The sequence below is a fragment of the Triticum aestivum genome, chromosome 7D (assembly GCF_018294505.1).
Source record: "Triticum aestivum cultivar Chinese Spring chromosome 7D, IWGSC CS RefSeq v2.1, whole genome shotgun sequence".
NCBI classification, from domain to species: Eukaryota; Viridiplantae; Streptophyta; class Magnoliopsida; order Poales; family Poaceae; genus Triticum; species Triticum aestivum.
In genome coordinates this window covers 615,937,640-615,958,742 of record NC_057814.1, presented here as the reverse complement: position 1 = coordinate 615,958,742, position 21,103 = coordinate 615,937,640, and the positions used below count along the sequence as shown (strand labels likewise).

The window sequence follows — 21,103 nt, the reverse complement described above, 5'->3', positions numbered from 1 at the left end:
ACCCTCGCGCCGCCAGCAATGCCCGCCGATTCCGGCGATGTCCACCACCGCGCAGCACGCTCACAAGCTCTTCTCCGACCCATCCGGCCTCCAGTATGGCTGGATCCGCCGTTCCCGGCCTCTGGCGCATGCCCATGACCCCTAGCCCATGGCTAGGGTTTTGGCTGCGGCGTCGCGTCCGTCACCGGCGCGGCTCCAGCGGCTCCTCTCCGTCGTACATCGCGCCCCCTCGCGCCCTCTCCTCCTCCTAGATGGCGCCCCTTCGCTCGGTATGCTTGCACGCGTTTGTCTGGATGGTGGCGACCCTGACCCCATCTGCCGCGTGCGCCGAGGAAGGAGGAGGTCGTCATGAGGGAGTACACCGTCAACCTCCACAAGCGCCTCCATGGCTGGTATGCGACCTCCCAGCACTGTTACTTCTGCCCACTCCCGTTCCAGCTGCAAGATCCGACTTGGTTCACCACGCCGTCCTGCTGTATTCTCTCCAGCGGCTCCTCTCCGTTGTTTCTTTCTTCTAAAAAACTCATGCTATAATATTTCTCAATATTAATCCGTCCGGTATAACATTTATAGTCTAGTAGCAAATTAGGTTTATAGCCAGTAAACTGTCTAATGCTTTCTTGGTTTGATTAAAATTACAGTGACAATCAGGTAGCCCTAGTTTTAGTTGACGGTAGTTGGTATTGATGAATCTCAAGTGGCAACTATTCTGAGTTATTTTTAAAACTTATAACATGATCTTGGACCCATAATGGATGATCGATGCATAATTCTTCTATGCTGCATGATGTGTGTGTTTCTATTTTCTTGTATTATTAACTGATTCTCGTAATCACTACATATGTATCTCCATCTTTTATGTTCAGCAATAATCTGTGCGAAAAGGTTGATCTTCAAACTGGAAAAGTATCGTACTTATCTTAGCATGTCTCATGTTCGCAACATCTATGACCTCAGTTATTCATTCTGTACTGAATTTCATGCCTTGTTGCTTAACACTGTCATTTCTCTGGTTTTAGTTCTGCAGCTCATGGACGGGAAAATGTATAGTGAAGGCCTAACACTTCTGGGTGGTAGATTGCTATATTAACCTCAAATTTGTTTTTGAAGTCTTTGCATAACAATTGCTATGTTTAATATAATAGACCTATTTTCCTATGTGTTTTGATTCGACCATCTCCTGGTGTTCATGTGTCTTGATTCAGCTTGTACCTTAATAAGTATTTTCCTATGTGTTTTGATTCAACCATCTCCTGGTGTTCATGTATCTTGATTCAGCTTGTACCTTAATAACTATTTTCCCATTTGTTTTGATTCGACCATCTCCTGGTGTCATGTGTATTGACTCGGCTTGCACCTTAATAACTATTTAGCAATCACATAAGCCATGCAATATATTAATTTGTAGTTCTCTGCATCGTGTATATTGTTTGTTATTGATGCCATTGTTTTTGGCGTATATACTTGTTATTCTCGTTTGTAGGTAGATTTCAGAACTTACGACAAAATCGTATCTGCTATTCTGCTGTGCATTTTTGTATCTTTCCAGAACCAAAAGAGAAAAGTGATGCCTAATAAAAGGGAATGTTGAACTGGTTCAATCACTTCCAGAAGGCTGTTTGATATATCGGGAAAAGGGAGTTATCAACTTTATGTATTACAGGATGTCGCTTTAAGTTCTAGCATTTTTGTCTTTCTGTATTGTGGAAACATATTAACTTGTGTGGCATATTTCTCTAGTGATGTGAAGTGTATATACTAATGCAGTATTATTAGGTTTGTTCTGATTTCTTAAACGGTGTCTCAAAGTTCTCGATGTTTGCTATTTATAGTACTCATGCTGTATTTGGGGAATATTTCCTAGCTCAGGTGTCCACTGATCAGTGAGCAAGGTTGATGATGACAACTTCACGACTGAATCAGCCCCACTGGCATAATTAAAGAGAGCTGGAGACAAATGAACTTGGTGTATTAATTCTTCAGGACCTTCATCAACAGCAGCAGCCACTACTACATGCTCACACCACAGTATGTATTCAGTCATAACTACTTTATGGATACACTTGCCTGAACTGTTATGCGGACCATCGTTGGCTGCATAGCTCTCATGTTCATCTTTACTTCTAGCCTGGATGCATAGCTTTTATGTTCATCATAGCTCTTATGCTCTTGCATTACTGGTAGAGATCAAATTGTCATAGCCCATTATATAAGTTCTCTAGGTTTGATTGATTTGCTCTATCCAAATCAAAATATAATAATTAAAAAAATTAACTGCAATGTAACTTTGAAAATGTCTTCACCTTGAACATTTCTTTTAATTCTTGTTTTCTCTACCACTGAATGCTATTATTTGTAATATGCTTCCTCAATTCCAAATTAATTGAATCTGACCAAATCTATAGGAAGCTATATCAACATCTCCACCACAGAATTAGTTTCATTAGATTCATTGTAAAATATATTTTTGTAATAGAGTCCACTTGGCTGTTCTTGATAATATAGTATACCTATTAGGTTTATTCTCACAGGTAGATAGATGTATATATTTACATAAGAAAAATGACACATAATTAGTTTGTAACCATGGCAGTTTTCTTTCCAGTAATTTTGTAAAGGTACATGCAGCTGCATAACAAGGTTAAGCACTCAGCCCTCTGGCATGGGTAAGCTCCTATGCCCTCCAGAATGATTTGAATTATTTGGCACTAGGTTGCTCGTGATTAGCCATCGATGTTGTGTTGCTGCAACGAAACACTATTGTTGATTATTGAAAGAAAAGCATTCCTAGCATAACTCTTAGGTATATAGGTTTACCTATACTTCATGAGTGACGTCCAAATCATGTGATTTTTTTTAATGTTTCAGATCATAATAATACTATTGCTGTTGTTGTAATTAACCTGCCATTTTGTAACAGAAGCATTTTGTTGTACAGGTTTCCTTGGTAGTGAGAGCTGCAAAGGAAGTTTGAGCTGTAGAGGTGAAGCTGATGATAAAGCGTGTGTGTACAATTTGTATATTTGTTGATGTAATCTGGTTATTGAGAGCATTCGAACTAATGTTGGATGTGTTCTTTGGCAAATTTTTGAAGGCCTGTACTCGGTGAAGTAATTGAATAGAAATTTATGAAATGGTCCAAATTATGGGTCTGTTCAATGGAAGTCAGTTGTGTTGTGAATGTTTGATTAATTATCTGTTATTGGTCGTGATGCGGCTGGTTGGATGAATGGGTCTTATTAAAATAAATGCACTAAACCGCCACACTAAAAAAATGGGCTAATGGGCATGGCAGTATGCCACGTCAGATCTACAGTGGTGCCATGTAGATGCCATATGAGGTCCATATATTGGTACAGTCATGTAAATCCATGACGGACTAGTATGTCATGGAGTATCGGGCCTGTGGCGGGCCTGGGACTGATCGGTGACGGCCGGGAACTATCATGGTGGTGCAGTTGTCAAATTATGACGCGATATACATGATGTCATGGATCTCCCTCCTTGACGGTTTTGAACTGTTCCATGACAGACTGAATCCGTCATGGATTAACAAGATTCTTGTAGTGTTTGTTTGGTCCCGCTTCAATTAATTTCATGTACGCTATTTGGTTTCGTTACTTGTTAACTGTTTTGGCCCAACGGAGGAAGCCCACCTGGCGGCGCACTGTGGCCCAGGTCCGGAGAGGTAGCAAAAATTAAAATTGCAGATGGAAAGGTTCGATCTCATAACATGCCAACCGGCCACGCACAGTTTGTCCAAATGACTCAGCTAGCGATATGAGAGGATTTTTTTTCTCCCGTTGCAATGCACTGGCCTTTTGCTAGTCATAATTAATTGCTAGAAGATCCGGTCTTGCCTTTTCCTTGTATATAGTTTTGAGATGAACTATTTTATTTTTTTGGATGATTTTCACTTTATTTGTTTTTTTTGAAATCTTTCAAGATGTATTCTTCTTGTTTTTTTGCGGGGTAAAAAGGGAGTTCATGAATTATAGAGTTACACTCGAGAGGCAAAAGTTGCTCTATACAAGGGGGACTATGGTCTAGCTACACCAAATTAGTACACTCCGTGCGACTATAAGTTGCGGCTCATGAATGATTTAATCTCTACCGCAGATGCCCATACGCCGAACGATCTAGCCCATGGCATGATAAGGTCAATAAGACCTCTGAGAAATCCGACTGAACAATGATCGGAAGGGTTGTATGTCGGATGGCAAGAGCCATACCCTGCATTCCGTGGCGGAGGATAGAAAAAATTGAGACAAGGGGTCCGTAAAGCATAAAAAAATTGATGCAAAATCAAAGTAATCCGTACACACTAAAATGCACATAAGTCCTACTTTTACATAATCCTAAACATAAGAACCATATAAGAAACACACCTGAGCAACAAAGATGCGTGGTGGAGTATACTATGCACACTCATTACAGATTCATAAAGTAACCGGTACAAATGAGAAACCTGACGCACATGGCATCACACATGATAATATCTTTTGCTGCGTGTGATGGCGATTTGCAACTGAAGCAATGGAAAATAAATAGTGATACTTTCTGCAGGATCATGATCCAGGATTAAGATCATGTAAAATGCAGGAAATAACATAGTAGAGAGGTGGAACCCAACCACATCAAACTCATCAGCTAAGAGCAAACTGCAGCCCAGATCATCGTACCGTGTAGGGATTGCTGGATGTCGAGTCCCTTCAGCTTGACAACCGACTCCATGTGTCCCTTGAGAGCATCAAGTTCCCTCAGCCTATAGCAAACATGACTTCAAAATTAGGTTTTTTTCTTTAATTAGGCTCTCATGCAATATTCATTCAAACAACCAACTCATGTCTCTTGAATGGGCATAACACAAAATGATAGCACTCCAATATTTAATACTAATCAACACAAACACATAGCCATGCTGCAGGAACATGGAATCATGATTCCATCATGAACCCAAAATAAGCTAGACCAAGATAACACATAATAGATCAGTATCAATAATGTGACTATATATAACAATGAGCAAAGATAGATAGTATCATGCCAAAGGGACTATGCAATGGACAGATTATGAGAAAGAACAAGGCATACAAACAAGTACTTGCATTTTCGTATGGGTTGAAAAAGATAAAACATAGTAATTGTTCTTACAAGTAGGAAGCAACCAGGAAATAAGGGCCAATAAATCCTCTATGGTCATGCAACTAAAGTAACAAATATGTTATCACGTTATACACCCAGGGCAGTTTCATGACAAGACCCTAAATGTTTACCAAATCTCAATGAATATCATATACATATAGCACAAGGGAGTAAGCTATAGGAAAATGCAACAATGATTCCATCATGAACCCAGATAAGCTAGAAGAAGACCACACATAACAAAACTGTTACAGAAAAATATCACTAGAGATAGATAGTATCATGTGAAAAGGAATATAAGAACACTAAATACTATCAGAATCAGAGTAGCATGAATTTTGGTAGCACACGGAAATAATTTGCAGCACACGATGGTTCACCGCGACTTGCAAGCATATAGTTGCAAATCATGCTAAATGGGTAGCTGGGTACCAAAAAGGAAGTCTGTTATATATTTTATCAGCAAATGGATCATATTCCAATCATGAACAATATAAGTCAAACCTAGGATGCCTAATAGTAAGAGGTCTCACTCCTGGAGAACCACCACTAGAACAAGTTGAACATCAAACAACTAACAAAAATCTAAATAATTTTTAGACGCAAACAAATACATCCTCCGTCCCGAATTAGTTGTCTCATATTTGGCTAGATACGGATGTATCTATTTTCTAGATACATACGTAGTCAAATCTAAGTCAATTAATTTGGGATGGAGGGAGTAGCATATATAAGAAGCACAAAGGCCTAACCAGAAAATGGACCAATTTCAACAATGCCATCATCACAATCACATGATTGTGGTGGCCGATGAACCACAAGTATAGGGGATCAATTGTAGCTCTTTTCGACAAGTAAGAGTGTCGAACCCAATGAGGAGCAGAAGGAAATGACAAGTGGTTTTCAACAAGGTAATGTCTGCAAGTGCTGAAATTGTAAGTAGCAGAGTAGTTTGATAGCAAAATAATTTGTAACGAGCAAGTAACGATAATAGTAGCAAAAGTGCAGCAAGGTAGCCCAATCCTTTTGAGGCAAAGGACTGGCCAAAACGGTCTCTTATAATAGGCAAAGCGTTCTTGAGGGTACACGGGAATTTCATCTAGTCACTTTCATCATGTTGGTTCGATTCATGTTCGCTACTTTGATAATTTGATATGTGGGTGGACCGATGCTTAGGTGCTGTTCTTACTTGAACAAACCTCCTACGTATGATTAACCCACCCGCAAGCATCTGAAACTACGAGAAAAGTATTAAGAATAAATTCTAACCATAGCATTAAACTTTTGGATCCAATCGGTCCCTTATAAAATAGTGCACAAACTAGGGTTTAAGCTTATGTCACTCTCGCAACCCATCATCTAATTACTACTCCACAATGCATTCCCTTAGACCCAAATATGGTGAAGTGTCATGTATTCGACGTTCACATGACACCACTAAGGGAATCACAACATACATACTATCAAAATATCGAACACATATCAATTTCACATGATTTCTTGCAACATGATTTCTCCCGTGACCTCAAGAACAAAAGTAACTACTCACAAATGATAATCATGCTCAAGATCAGAGGGGTATTAAATAGCATATTGGATCTGAACATATAATCTTCCACCAAATAAACCATATAGTAATCAACTAGAAGATGTAATCAACACTACTAGTCACCCACAAGCACCAATCTATAGTTCCGGTAACAAGATTAAACACAAGAGATGAACTAGGGTTTGAGATGAGATGGTGCTGTTGAAGATGTTGATGGAGATTGCCCTCCCCAAGATGGGAGAGTTGTTGGTGATGATGATGACGATGATTTCCCCCTCCGGGAGGGAAGTTCCTCCGGCGGAATCTCTCCGCCGGAGGGCAAAAGTGCTCCTGCCCAAGTTCCATCTCGAGACGGCGGCGTTCCATCCCGAAAGTCATCTCCTTATTTTTTCTAGGTCAAAGTGACCTATATACCAGAAGATGGGCACCGGAGGTGGGCCTGGGTGAGCACAACCCACCAGGGCGTGCCTGGGCTCCCTGGCGTGCCCAGGTGGGTTGTGCCCACCTGGTGGGCCCCCTCTGGTACTTATTTGCTCCAATATTCTTCTTATATTCCATAAAAGTTTTCCGTGAAGTTTCAGCTTGTTTGGAGTTGTGCAGAATAGGTAGCCTGACGTAGCTTTTCCACGTGCAGATTTTCAGCCGCCGGAATTCCCCCTCTTTGGGTGTACCTTGCAAATTATGAGAGAAAAGGCATTAGAATTACTCCAAAAAGCATTATTATGCATAAAAACATCATAAATAATAATAGAAAAACATGATGCAAAATGAACGTATCAGTGGCCAGAAGACCACCATCACAATCAAAATGACAGAAAAACTAAACACTAAATAATTGGCTCGATGGCCGGCCCAATGGCCATCATCACGCTGCAGGGGATGTCGAGGTAGCAGCCACGGAGGACGTAGTCCAACGAAGTGTACTAGCCGAACATGAAGGTTATGACGCGGCCATAACCATCCCAATGGTGTCTGCACCAAAGCTGAAGGGGATACGTGGTGCCCATTCGGTGACCACCCTGAAACAGCAAAATATATTGGTTCTTTCTTATTACATCCACCCAAACCACTAGCAGCAAAAATAGAGACATGCTACTGTGTTGAAGAAGTAATCGTGTGCCAGAACAAGCTTGTGACTCAGCTATTGAGAACTAGATTAGAGCAGGGAGTGAGGTTGAGGATTTATAAACTGAAGAAGCAACATTTACGTCTGTCAGATAGTAATAATAATCCAGGGCAGAGCAATGAACATTTTTACAGAGTAAGTTGGCCAATTGTATTTATTCATTATTTATTAGAAAAATACATGATCAAAATGTTTAGAGCTAGTACAATTAAAAGTCTGAATAATTTATTTGCAAGGGCAAAAGTTAGTATAATTGATATGTTTCCAGTGAGATTATTAAATCGAGTTAAGGGGGGAATCAATTATTTATCATGACAGGAACATAGCAACACATATCTCACAATTTAATGGAGGAACATAATATTTCTTGGCCAGTTGACCAATATTACATGAAATACAAATGCTTCTGACATATAAGTATAATAACAACATTTTTAACTAGTGAATCAGATTGCAGTTATCTATCAAATTTACAGTTTAAGATTAGAAATTCGCAAGTTACAAATTGCAAGTTCTGCAATCCATATCTGAACTACAATCTACCAAGTGGATTCATGAAGGTAATACACACACCTAATCTGCATTCAAATTTATACATTAGGAACTGATGTGCATCAGTGGTCCTTCCAAATAAATATGTTTCAGTTTTCAAACGCCAAACAAATAGTGATGCATATGCATATGTCTGCATGTACAACTGCAAATGCTATACAACATGCCGTCATCGTCCTCCGAGCCATGGTAGCCAGACATCGAGGTTTACATGCCTGTATAAAAAAAAGAAATATCATTTTATACGATAACATGCTGTGCAACAGGCTAATAAAGGCAGAACATCTTTGTAAGTTGGAGACAAATTTCAAATTTGAATTGAAAATGATCATGATGGGCAGAACACATATCACATAAAAGTGTAAAGCGTAACCCTTTCATTGCAAAAGTAAACACCACAACAAATTGATGTGCTTCGAGTGATAGATACATGAACACCAGACGATTCACTCTGTAAAATTGATTTTGATGAGCAAACTATGATCCCCTAGAAGTATCACAGGATAAGTAACAGTAGCATGAACTTTGGTAGCGCACAGAAATGATTTGCAACACACGATGGGTCAATACGTTAGGGGTGACACCGAATCGGATTCAGATGGATAACCCTTATACCGTATCGTATTACACATATTTAGTTTTGGATCTGATAGTGGAACAAATGCGGATACAAATACGGGATTATGTGGATTCGGGCATGGTACGTACCGATACGATGTCGGATCGGAAACGGTTACTTACCTTTTTTGACGGAAAGACTATAAGGAAAGCCCCTACAGCATAATTGGTGCAACAAACCCAAAATGCAAGTACCATGCCTTGAACCTTGGTGGGTGGGAAGGTGTCAACCCCTTTCCACCACTAGGCTATGCCTTAGTCTATGTTATTTACCATATTCATATATGATAAATATATAAATGCCTTAAACTAAAAGATACATAAACAATGAGCAAATATTAATACCTATATACTTTACTAACACATAAATCACTAGATGATAACAAAATTAGACAAATAAATCACTAACAAGCGAATGTTTTGTCTCCTAAGCAAAGATAGCATTCACGCATTGCTAGTTGATACTTATAACTTCACCCATAAATCAGAATCAGAAATAAAAAGGTCAGATTATCTGGCTAGATAAACGGATTATCCTACTACGCCGTATATTAGTAATACCATATCCTATGGGAAACAATTAGAATCTGCCGATGGATCACGCGTAGACTTACGCCGCCGACGTGTTCGTCAGATCCGAATTTCATCAGATGGCGCACAACGTACATCTTAGATTCTTAGTGCAACACATTAGATGTTGCAAAACTCCCGATTGCAAAAGACTAGATGTTGCAAAATCCTAGAGTCTTCCGTCCAAATCAGTCCGGGAGCCGCGGCACCACCTCGCCCGATTCAATCCAGCCGTCGCCGCATCGTTCAACCAGTCGCTGGAGCTCCGCCGACGTCGAGCCCCGCGTTCACCACCGCACCCCATTCCCTTCCTCCCCCACCTTTCTTTATCCTCGTGTTCGCGGCCAACCATGAACGCCAGTCCCCCGCCATGGTCAGCTCCTCTTCTAATTGCTCCGCGTCGAGCCCGGACGCCCGCTGTTGTTGGTGACCCCTCGACCACCTCCTGCCTTCCTTCCTCCCTCTCTTGGTCTCCTCTCCTCCTTTTCTTGCCGGCCGCCAGTGGACGCGTGCGTTGCCACTGTGGCAATTTTTCTGCAACATCATCCGTGTTGTAGAAGTCCTTCCGCAACAACATCCATGTTGCAAAAATGTTAAGACGAAAAAAAAAATCTGCAGCATCATCTGTGTTGCAGAAGTCCTTTCGCAACAACACTCATATTGTAAAAAAGTTAAGACGAAAAAGTCATAATTCTGCAATAGACTGTTGCAAATGTTACCACAACATGAGGTCTATTGCAAAGGGTTCTGCAACACTGCCCTTGTTGCAATTCTGAGGAAAGGGTCGTGTAGCTGGATGACTTCGGATCAAAAAGTTGTCGAGGTGACGGATATTGTAAAAAGATCCGCCGGCCGACGCGTAGCGTCACCCATATCCTATCAACCGGACTCGGATTCGGATCAGATTATTGTCGCATGTAAAAAATCTGTTACCGTATCCTAAAATAATGGATTCGGAAACGGTTTCATACATAAATTATCCTAACCACTTTCACCCTTGCGGGGCGTGTTGTCATCCATGGGCTGCTAGTGCATATAGGTGCATGGTCAAACTTGGTAATTGTCAAATTTGCATAACCTGAAACTAGACACCAACAACTTGTGTCTAATTAGGTTTCGGTGGAACTTAAAAGTCTCATTTCATCAAGCTAGCAAGCCATAGGTGTAGTGTCGGAAGATGAAATGTAGTAGCATTCCACAAAAGGGTGTGCCTTGAAGAAGTCATGAACTTTTGCGTCACTTGGGGCGACCTTGTGTGACTGCTTCAGGGTCATCCTTTTAAGCATGGGGGCACATTTAAGTAGATGTTTCAGGACATCAAACTCGTGGTCGTCTCCTTCGTAGCCGTCGATTTCCACTTCTGTGAGCTCTGTCAAGGTGACAACTTCGCTTCTCCAGTTATTGGTAGGCGCGCAGTTGCAACACTCTCCGCATTCCTCTTCCTCCTATATAAGAATAATAACAATTAGCTAGTGTACAAACAAGAATGAATATATCTACAATAAGAAAATAATGAACAAGTACATATGTTCTAATAGTATGTATACATTCTTTTTTTGGCAGTGTGCTAATGCATTAACGTTGTAGTACATCACCCGGAATAAGAATAGCAAGCGCTAGCCCCCTCCATCAAAAAACCGAAAAAGAAAAGAATAACAAGCAAGAGAGAGAGAGAGAGAGAGAGAGAGAGAGAGAGACGCCTTAGGACTAATCACATTAAGCCGCGTTTTTGTTGTGTCAGCATGGAGGTCACCGTCGGCAACACAAATGTGATGCCATGTTAAAATAAAGAACATGAACCTATTAGGGTCTTGAGTCATGGTTATTGGGCTAAGAGCGTATGTTATTTTCTCTCACGTTGCAAGGAACGGGCTCTTTTGCTAGTAAGAATAACAAGCGCTAGCCCCCTTAAAAAAATAACAAGTACGGGAGGAGAATATGTACCGTGGGTATCGTCTCCGGGTCGAGTTTTGCAACCCTGAGCTTAAGCCTATGTACGGCAGTAGCAATCCGATGTATCTTAAGGAGAAAGAAGACTACTGCTCCATAGACATGGCCCAAAGTTGTGAGATGCAGCTCCAAGTCCAAGACAGATAAGTCCGCGGCAACCTCCATCCACAGATGTTGCTCTACTTGCCGCACATCTTGCGTCCATGAAGCCGAGGCACGAAAGTTGTTCTGCAAGCTCGAGCAAACAATTCCATCATATAAATTACACATGTTTTGCGTAGGTACGTCGTCTCTCTGCCGACATATAAATTCCATCAAACAAGCTCAGCATGTGAGACTGACATAGGAGGCCCTATGCAGAGCAGGGGAGGAGGAGTTGCCCTAACCTTGACAGCATCTAGGCGCAACACAGGAGGTCGTCGTCTCTCTGCCGCTGCCGGTGGAGCCGACAGCAAGCTCACCATGTCGAGTGTCCAGTAAGCACTTCTAGTTCTATCATCGTCGTCCTGTAACCAAATGTCCTTGTAGTAACGGCAGCGCCACGTTACACTTGCGGCCATGGGCGCCAGGACGGAGACTCTCAGGCGGAAGTCGGCAAGGGCGGACACGGTCAGGTGCTCGAGCATGGGTGTGGCGACGTCGATGCGGTTGACATATGCTTGGGTCTCCTCGATGACGAGCTCCCGCAGCGATGAGGAGCGGACCGTGATGTCGAGCGGGATGCGTGCGTTGCATGAGGAGCCTGGGCGGGAGAACCTGAGCGTGCGCAGGCGCAGGCAGCGGGCAACCAAGGCGGCGAGGCCGTCGGCGGTGCAGCCCGAGAGCACGAGCGTTGTGAGGGCGGGCAAAGATTCACCGGCGGACGGCGCGCGGAGGTTGATAGGGGACCAGGAGGTGAGCGAGATTGAGGTGGCGCGTTGGAAGCTCGGCAGCTCGACCTCCTCGAACATCGCGGCTGCGCCCCACGGGAGGCAGAGGACGAGCTTCTCCGGCGAGAGCCGCGCGGCTGCGCGCAGCAGCGAAGCGACGCTGACGCAGGGCGCCGACGCGCGGAGCGCCCATTCTCGCTTGGGGAGCTGGATGTCGACGAGGAACACCCCGTCGGTGGAGGCGGAGGAGACCGCATGGGCAAGCGCCGGTTCGACGGAGCGGAAGGCGACGTCACGGAACAGGAGCGCCGGGAGGCGTGTCCAGAGGCCGCGCCACCGGCGGGAGAGGACGCTGGCGCGCGCGGCCGTGCGCACGCAGCGCAGTCGGGCGAGGACCAGGAGGAGCAGATCGTCGGGAAGGGAGTACGGTCCGCTCCGCTGCCTGCACCAAAGACAGATCGCGCTCGTCGGCGGCGCCCCGATCGCGGCTTCATCGATTTCAGCTCTCTTTTGTACGTATCGATCTGGGGCAAGTATATATACTAGTACGGTATATCTTTTGGCAAGAAGCGGAGATAGACCTAACTTTTTCTTTTAGGGAAAGAGATATACCTAACCTTTTCTTTTCGAAAAGTTTAACGCCCACTGACAACTCACCCACACGCATGGATCCTCGTTCAACCAATTCTGCACGAATCTGACGCGTTCTAGCAGTTTTTGTGTCACGTAGGACTAAGCTGGGGTGTGGGCATTCATCCGGTCGCCCACAAGTCTTTTTTTCACCACACGGGGGGCTGGTGTGTGGGCGTTTAGCAATTCGCCCACACACCAGTTTCACGCACGCAGAGGGGGCTGGTGTGTGGGCGTTTGTCACTTCGCCCACACGCCCGTCTCCTAGCCCACACCCAAAGCTGGCAGTTGCCATGTGTTTCTGCAGGTACATGGCAACTGCCTCTAGCTTTGTTTGTAAGTAGATGGCAACTCTTTTTACCCGAGTTGCCATGTGTTTTTGCATGGTACATGGCAACTGCCCTAGCGTGCACGTAAGAAGATGACAACTCTTTCTTTTTACATGGCAACTGCCCTAGCATGCTTGTGAGCACATGGCAACTCTCTCTTTTACCCGAACATGTTTTTTTGCCATGCCTTTTTTAGTGCTACATGGCAACTGCCTAGTGTTTAGTGGGTGGCAACTCCTAAAGTTTTGAAATCATGGCAGCTGCAGTAGACCAGACCATACATGGCAACTGCAGTTGAGCAACCATGGCAACTGTAGTTGTCCGACATGGCAACCGAAGTTCAGCGACATGGCAACTGCAGTTAAGCAAACATGAACGAGGGTCTGAACCATGGCAACTGCGGGACGCGCGCTGACTGTACGCGGGGCGTGCGGGACCACAAGGTACGAGGCCTGACGTACGGGGCGTGTGGGCGTTATCTATTTCGCCCACACGCACGCATGTGAGAGGGATCGGGAGGAAAAAAAAGAGGTGTGTGCATTACTTTTTTTGCCCACACGTGGGTGTGTGGGCTGTTCCTCTTATATACCACACAAAATGTATGGGCAAACCCCCTAACGCCCACACATGTGGCACTTATCGGCGTCCTTTCTTTTTTGAGCACACCTAACTTTACCATGTTGGTCCAATAGTAACCTTGTATTGTTGGGAAAGAAGTCTCGTAAAGCTCTCTTTTTTCCTCCGAAACTTTCGATATATTCATCTCCAATCATAGATGTACATCGAACATAAGAAACAATAAAAATTACATCTAGATTCATAGACCACCTAGCGACGACTATAAGCACTGAAGCGAACCGAAGAAGCCCGCCGTCATCGCCCTCCCTCACCGGAGCCGGGCACAACTAGTTGTAATAAACAGTCGGGAAGTCGTCGTGCTAAGGCCCCATAGCACCAAGCACCAGAACAGCAACCACCGCCGATAAAGAGAATCTTATGTCAGAAGGACGCAACCTGAAGGCACATGAACAAAGACGAACAAAGACCGGGTCCGAGCGGATCCACCAAAGACAACCACCAACCAAACCCTGCGAGATCCGCACGAGACACACCTCCACTCATCATATAGTAATCTTTGCGTGTAGATGGTATCCGTATGTTTTTTCAAGATAATAGACACACGCACGCACTCACACAAACGCCCACGTTGCTAATCCACATAAGTGAGATGGAAAAGTGAGTTTGATCCCTGGTGGGGCCGAATTATTACGGTGTAGATCTACTGATAAAATCCTGGACGTTTTTTTTTCCCTCGGTTGTAATAAAATCTTAAAAGAAAATAACTCCCGTGTCAATCTATCACGGTTGTACCTTGCAAAAGAAAAAACTCTATCTCGCTTAAAAACAGAAGAAAAGAACAACTCCCGCGCCAACCTATCTAGAACTTGGTTAACAGAAAATATGAACGCTAACAAACCACGTTCTCCTGATTTTCTGCAGCTATACGCAGCGACATCCCAGAAAGCCCCCGATGCCGCCGCCGCCGTGATCAACTCATTCGTGACGCTGAGGGTGATCAGATAGGACTGCGCTTGGCCGCCAGTGTTGTCCATCGTCGTGTCTCGGTGCCTTCAGGTGCGCCCGGACATGCCGGCTGCTGCCGTTCAAGCAGGAGTAGCCCCATCGCCGCATCATAGGATGAGTGTGACGAGCAATTCCCATCGCAGATGGCGAGCTCAGGTTTATGTCAATATAATAATTATCATGCACGTAATGGATGCACATGCATATGTGTATAGTCTATAGCGGTGTTTGTTGGATGCGGGCGTCCGTACTTTGTACACGTACATGTCCCAGTAGTACTAAAGCCTGTAATCAATCCAATGATTCAGCGTGCGTGCGTTGTGTGTTGTCTCTCCAGAATTGATCTATCTATGGTTAATTAGCTAGCTAGCTATTGTGTATTTTTTGTATTTTTTTGCGGTTGGGCTTGCTATTGTGTATTGACGTATTGCTGATCGATTAATACAGATGGCGTTTGCTTGATAGTTGCGCAAGAGAAAGTTGTGTAGGAGATGTATTTGTGCCAACGTATTGAAAAGTACAACGTGCACATGGTAAATTCTCCTGGAAACTTGGTATGATTTTCAATCTTCCCACTTTCTGCGGTTATGTGTCTTTCAAGGGGAAAGGTAGATGTTTCACGAAACATATCGAATTGCAAAGTTACCAAAGCTGCACGATTTAATCAGAATGAGCAACAAGAGGAAGTAGCAAGTATGTAAATCCGCCTACTCTATATTGCATTTGTTCTGTTCAGATTGCACAAATCCATACATTTTGTATATATTTTTTATTCGTTTCTGCCGTGCAAACATTATTTACTACTATTGTTGTGTCATTACATTGATTGGTACAAAAAAATTGGGCTTTCCTGAAAAACATTGCTCCATTCTTGGGCAAGATGAAGAAGGGTAAATAAGAGCTGTCTATTTTGTTACGAAGGATCGGGAGCTGCTAAACATATTTCCAATATGGGATCAAAGACATCCAATGAACAAGGTAATGTTCTCATGTTGTCCTTCTATATATCTAAGCTCATTTTTAAGTTCAAATTAGGAAATAAAAAATAATCAAATTCAAAACTTATAACTTTATCTTAGGCTGTCTTTGCATTATAATATTCAGCAAGTGTATACATTATCTTAAATTCACCTACAGCCAATATTGTGAACAATAATGTATCAAAAAAGTGTATATGCATGGCTATATAACATCTTGAATTTGATAGGTAAACAACTGCAATATCGCTAGCCCGTGCAGATGCACGGGTTGACGACTAGTCCTCTTAATCATTCAACAATATAAATGTAAGCAAATAGTAATAGCCAAAACAAATCGTATTACATTAGATATTGAATATATACAAATAAATTTCTTCAGGATGTTTAGCTACATGTTACAACCTCGTGTCTCTGCTCACTGGTGCCTCGCCATTATTATCTATGACACGAGCCGATCCTTCCAACCCCTCGAGGATGTTGTACATGTTCTTTGGCATGTCTTTCTTTCTCATGTTGCCATCACACTCTTCATTAACGGTGTTTGGCTCACCAGTTACTCTGTCCTTTTGATCGTCCTTTGACATGGGGGGTGGGGGACTGAATGGCGAACACAAGCGAGGGAGGGGGTAGCAATGGACAGAGACCATGAGAGCAAGGACCACTTTGGCATGGAGAGCACACCACACCAACCACGCCGCCAAAAGCCATGACTACCCAAGTGTAGCAAGAACACCAACGGGAGCAACCGCATAGGAGGGGCGATAGGAATATCACAATGAAATCTCAAGTTGTCGAGGATCCATCGATCCATTCCCACAGACCACATATGAAAAATGACCGGTTGCCCTGTGACATCCACTGTCGCTACTACCGGGAAGGCGGGAAGGGGACCATAATCCCGTACCACTGGCTCAAAGGTGCCGCACCGCTAGAACAAGGCCGTGCACGCCGTCGCCGTGGAACAACATCCAACATGAATGAGGAGACACACCGAGCGCAACCCAACATGCCGACACCGGTGTCGCTCAAGACCCGACAACATCTAGAGCCCCTCCCCACATGACACCCAAAACCGAACCCCAAATTACCCGCAAATGAAGACTCCAAGGAGGGCACAATGCACAGTGTGCCACCACCGCCTAGTCTGATCAGATTTTGGGCTTTCACACGGGAGAGGGGACGGTCTAGAGAGAAGGGACCACGAACATGCCTCCACGGAGGAAAGACGACGGGGTATAGCTGCCATTGGGTCTTCTACATTACCAAGCACCCCAACTACACCAGATCCGATAGAAGAAGGGGCATGTATCTCCAAATTTGACGAGGAATAGAGACCTCCACGTCGCAGCCGCCTACCGCCTCCTACTACCCAACTAGCCGCTTTCTCGTGTACGCAAACTGCCACAAATATGATGTTCCTAACCAACCGGGGCCGCCACCCCATGATCTAAATCTTCCATGGGAGCCGAAGCAACGACAGACTCACCGCCACCGTCACCGGGGCCTGCACGAGCTTGCCTAGCGACCTCCTTGGATGGCGGTGAGGGGAAAGAACACTAGTAGAAAACAGGGCTTTGGTTCGGGCCTGGCCAGCCCATTAGTCCCGGTTCAGTCACGAAGCGGGACCCATGGGGGGCATACGTCCTGGTTCGTGAGCCCAGGGGGCCGGCCGGGGCCTCGTGGGCATTGGTCCCGGTTCGTCTGGACCCATTTGTCCCGGTTCCTAGCACGAACCGGGACCAATGGGCCTCGCTCCTGGCCCACATACATTTGTCCCGGTTCGTGGCTCGAACCGGGACAGAAGGGGTGGCTTTAGTCCCGGTTCCAGCCACGAACCGGGACAAATGAGTTGCCTATATATACCCCATCACCGCAGCAGAGCACTCCACAGTGCTCTATTTTTTCTGGCCGGCGAGGGGAGGGCATTTGGGTGCTCTAGCTCACCTCCTATGCACATGAGGTGTTCGATGAAATGCCCGAGCCACACTAGTTAAGCTTTCTCCTCTCAAAGCTCGACCTCCAAGCTCAATTTTCCCCGAGATTTGCATAGGTTTAGTGGTCCGTCACGTCCTGTCCCCGTCTTCACCGCCGTCGATCGCCCGCGCCGATCTCGTCGCCGGCACCACTGTGGTGAGCCTCTTGTTCTTATCTTCTTTCTGAAAGAAAAGAATTCTTACTTTAGATAGATCCTTGTCTAATTTTCTTACTTTTATTATTGCTTATCAATGAGAACTATGTATGTACTTTGGTTTTAATGTGATGACGTACTTCTATTAATTTGGTCACTTATCTATCCATGATATTCTGTAATGGTTTTTGACACACTTAATTATATATAATGCACGCAGATGAACCGCAATGGATGTATGGTGACAGACACACCTCCGAGTACGTTAAGGGCGTGCATAATTTTCTCGAAGTGGCCGAGTCAAACAAGCAGAATGGTTTTTTGTGTTGTCCATGCCCTATATGTGGGAATACGAAGTCTTACTCTGACCAAAAAATCCTTCACATCCACCTGCTTTATAAGGGTTTCATGCCACACTATAATGTTTGGACCAGGCACGGAGAAATAGGGGTTATGATGGAAGACAGCGAAGAAGAAGAGGACGATAACAACTATGTGCCCCCAGAATACGGTGATGCTGCAATGGGGGGAGCTGCTGAAGATCACGAGGAACCAGACGATATTGCGCCCGATGATGATCTCCGCCGGGTCATTTTTGATGCAAGGAGACAGTGCGAAAGTCAAAAGGAGAAGCTGAAGTTCGATCGCATGTTAGAGGATCACAAAAAAGGGTTGTACCCCAATTGCGAAGATGGCAACACAAAGCTCGGTACCGTACTGGAATTGCTGCCGTGAAAGGCAGAGAATGCTGTCTCTGACAAAGGATTTGAGAAGCTACTGAAAATATTGAAGAAGAAGCTTCCAAAGGATAACGAATTGCCCGACAGTACGTACGCAACAAAGAAGGTCGTATGCCCTCTAGGATTGGAGGTGCAGAAGATACATGCATGCCCTAATGACTGCATACGAGGATTTGAACGCATGCCCGGTATGCGGTGCATTACGGTATAAGATCAGACGAGATGACCCTGGTGGTGTTGTCGGCGAGCCCCCCAGGAAGAGGCTTCCTGCGAAGGTGATGTGGTATGCTCCTATAATACCACGGTTGAAATGTCTGTTCAGAAACTAAGAGCATGCCAAGTTGATGTGATGGCATAGAGAGGACCGTAAGAAAGACGGGAAGTTGAGAGCACCCGCTGACGGGTCGCAGTGGAGAAAAATCGAGAGAAAGTACTGGGCTGAGTTTGCAGGTGACCCAAGGAACGTATAGTTTGGTTTAAGCGCGGATGGCATTAATCCTTTCGGGGAGCAGAGCAGCAATCACAGCACCTGGCCCGTGACTCTATGTATGTATAACCATCCCCCTTGGATGTGCATGAAGCGGAAGTTCATTATGATGCCAGTTCTCATCCAAGGCCCTAAGCAACCCGGCAACGACATTGATGTGTACCTAAGGCCATTAGTTGAAGAACTTTTATAGCTGTGGAATGGAAACGGTGTACATGTGTGGAATGAGCACAAACAGGAGGAATATAACCTGCACGCGTTGCTGTTTGTAACCATCAACGATTGGCTCGCTCTCAGTAACCTTTCAGGACAGACAAACAAGGGATACCACGCATGCACGCACTGCTTAGCTGACACCGAAAGTATATACCTGGACAAATGCAAGAAGAATGTGTACCTGGGCCATCGTCGATTTCTTTTGACCAACCATCAATGTCGAAAGAAAGGCAAGCATTTCAAAGGCGAGGCAGATCACCGGAAGAAGCCCGCCATGCGTACCAGTGATCACGTACTTGCTATGGTCAATGATTTACACGTAATCTTTGGAAAGGGTCCTGGCGGACTATCTGTTCCGGATGACGCTGAGGGATGTGCACCCATGTGGAAGAAGAAATCTATATTTTGGGACCTACCCTAATGGAAAGACCTAGAGGTCCGCTCTTGAATCGACATGATGCACGTGACGAAGAACCTTTGCGTGAACCTGCTAGGCTTCTTGGGCGTGTATGGGAAGACAAAAGATACACCGGAGGCACGGGAGGACCTGCAACGTTTGCACGAAAAAGACGGCATGCCTTCAAAGCAGTATGAAGGTCCTGCCAGCTACGCTCTTACCAAAGCAGAGAAGGAAATCTTCTTTGAATGCCTGCTCAGTATGAAGGTCCCGACTGGCTTCTCGTCGAATATAAAGGGAATAATAAATATGCCAGAGAAAAAGTTTCAGAACCTAAAGTCTCATGACTGCCATGTGATTATGACGCAACTACTTCCAGTTGCATTGAGGGGGCTTCTACCGGAAAACGTCCAATTAGCCATTGTGAAGCTATGTGCATTCCTCAATGTAATCTCTCAGAAGGTGATCGATCCAGAAATCATACCAAGGCTAAGGAGTGATGTGGCGCAATGTCTTGTCAGTTTTGAGCTAGTGTTCCCACCATCCTTCTTCAATATCACGACGCACATCCTAGTTCATCTAGTCGACGAGATTGTCATTCTGGACCCTGTATTTCTACACAATATGTTCCCCTTTGAGAGAGGTTCATGGGAGTCCTAAAGAAATATGTCTGTAACCGCGCTAGGCCAGAAGGAAGCATCTCCATGGGCCATCAAACAGAGGATGTCATTGGATTTTGTGTTGACTTCATTCCTGGCCTTAATAAGATTGGTCTCCCTAAATCGCGGTATGAGGGGAGACTGACTGGAAAAGGCACGCTTGGAGGGGACTCAATAATATGCAGGGACGGGCATTCTTGGTCTGAAGCACACTACACAGTTCTACAGAACTCTACCTTGGTGACCCCGTATGTCGATGAACACAAGAACAGTCTGCGCTCCAAACACCCGGAGCAGTGTGACGACTGGATTACATGTGACACATCAGGACTTTCGGTAGTTGGTTGGAAACACGTCTCAGAGGTGACACCACTATTTGTGATGAGCTGTACTCGTTGTCCAGGGGACCATCTTCGAATGTATTGACTTACAAAGGATACGAGATAAATGGGAATACATTTTACACGATCGCCCAAGATGAAAAGAGCACCAACCAAAACAGCGGTGTCCGCTTTGATGCAGTAACCAATAGGGGAAAGGACACATATTATGGTTACATAGTGGATATATGGGA

General features: G+C 44.6%; 1 long non-coding RNA gene across 1 annotated transcript; it reads left to right on the top strand.

Moving 5' to 3' along the window:
- Positions 1-7: 7 nt before the first annotated feature.
- On the top strand, positions 8-3,151 carry LOC123167935 (uncharacterized). Its single transcript, XR_006484146.1, has 3 exons — positions 8-2,028; positions 2,606-2,666; positions 2,939-3,151. It is a non-coding gene; the product is annotated as an uncharacterized lncRNA (long non-coding RNA).
- Positions 3,152-21,103: the final 17,952 nt, after the last annotated feature.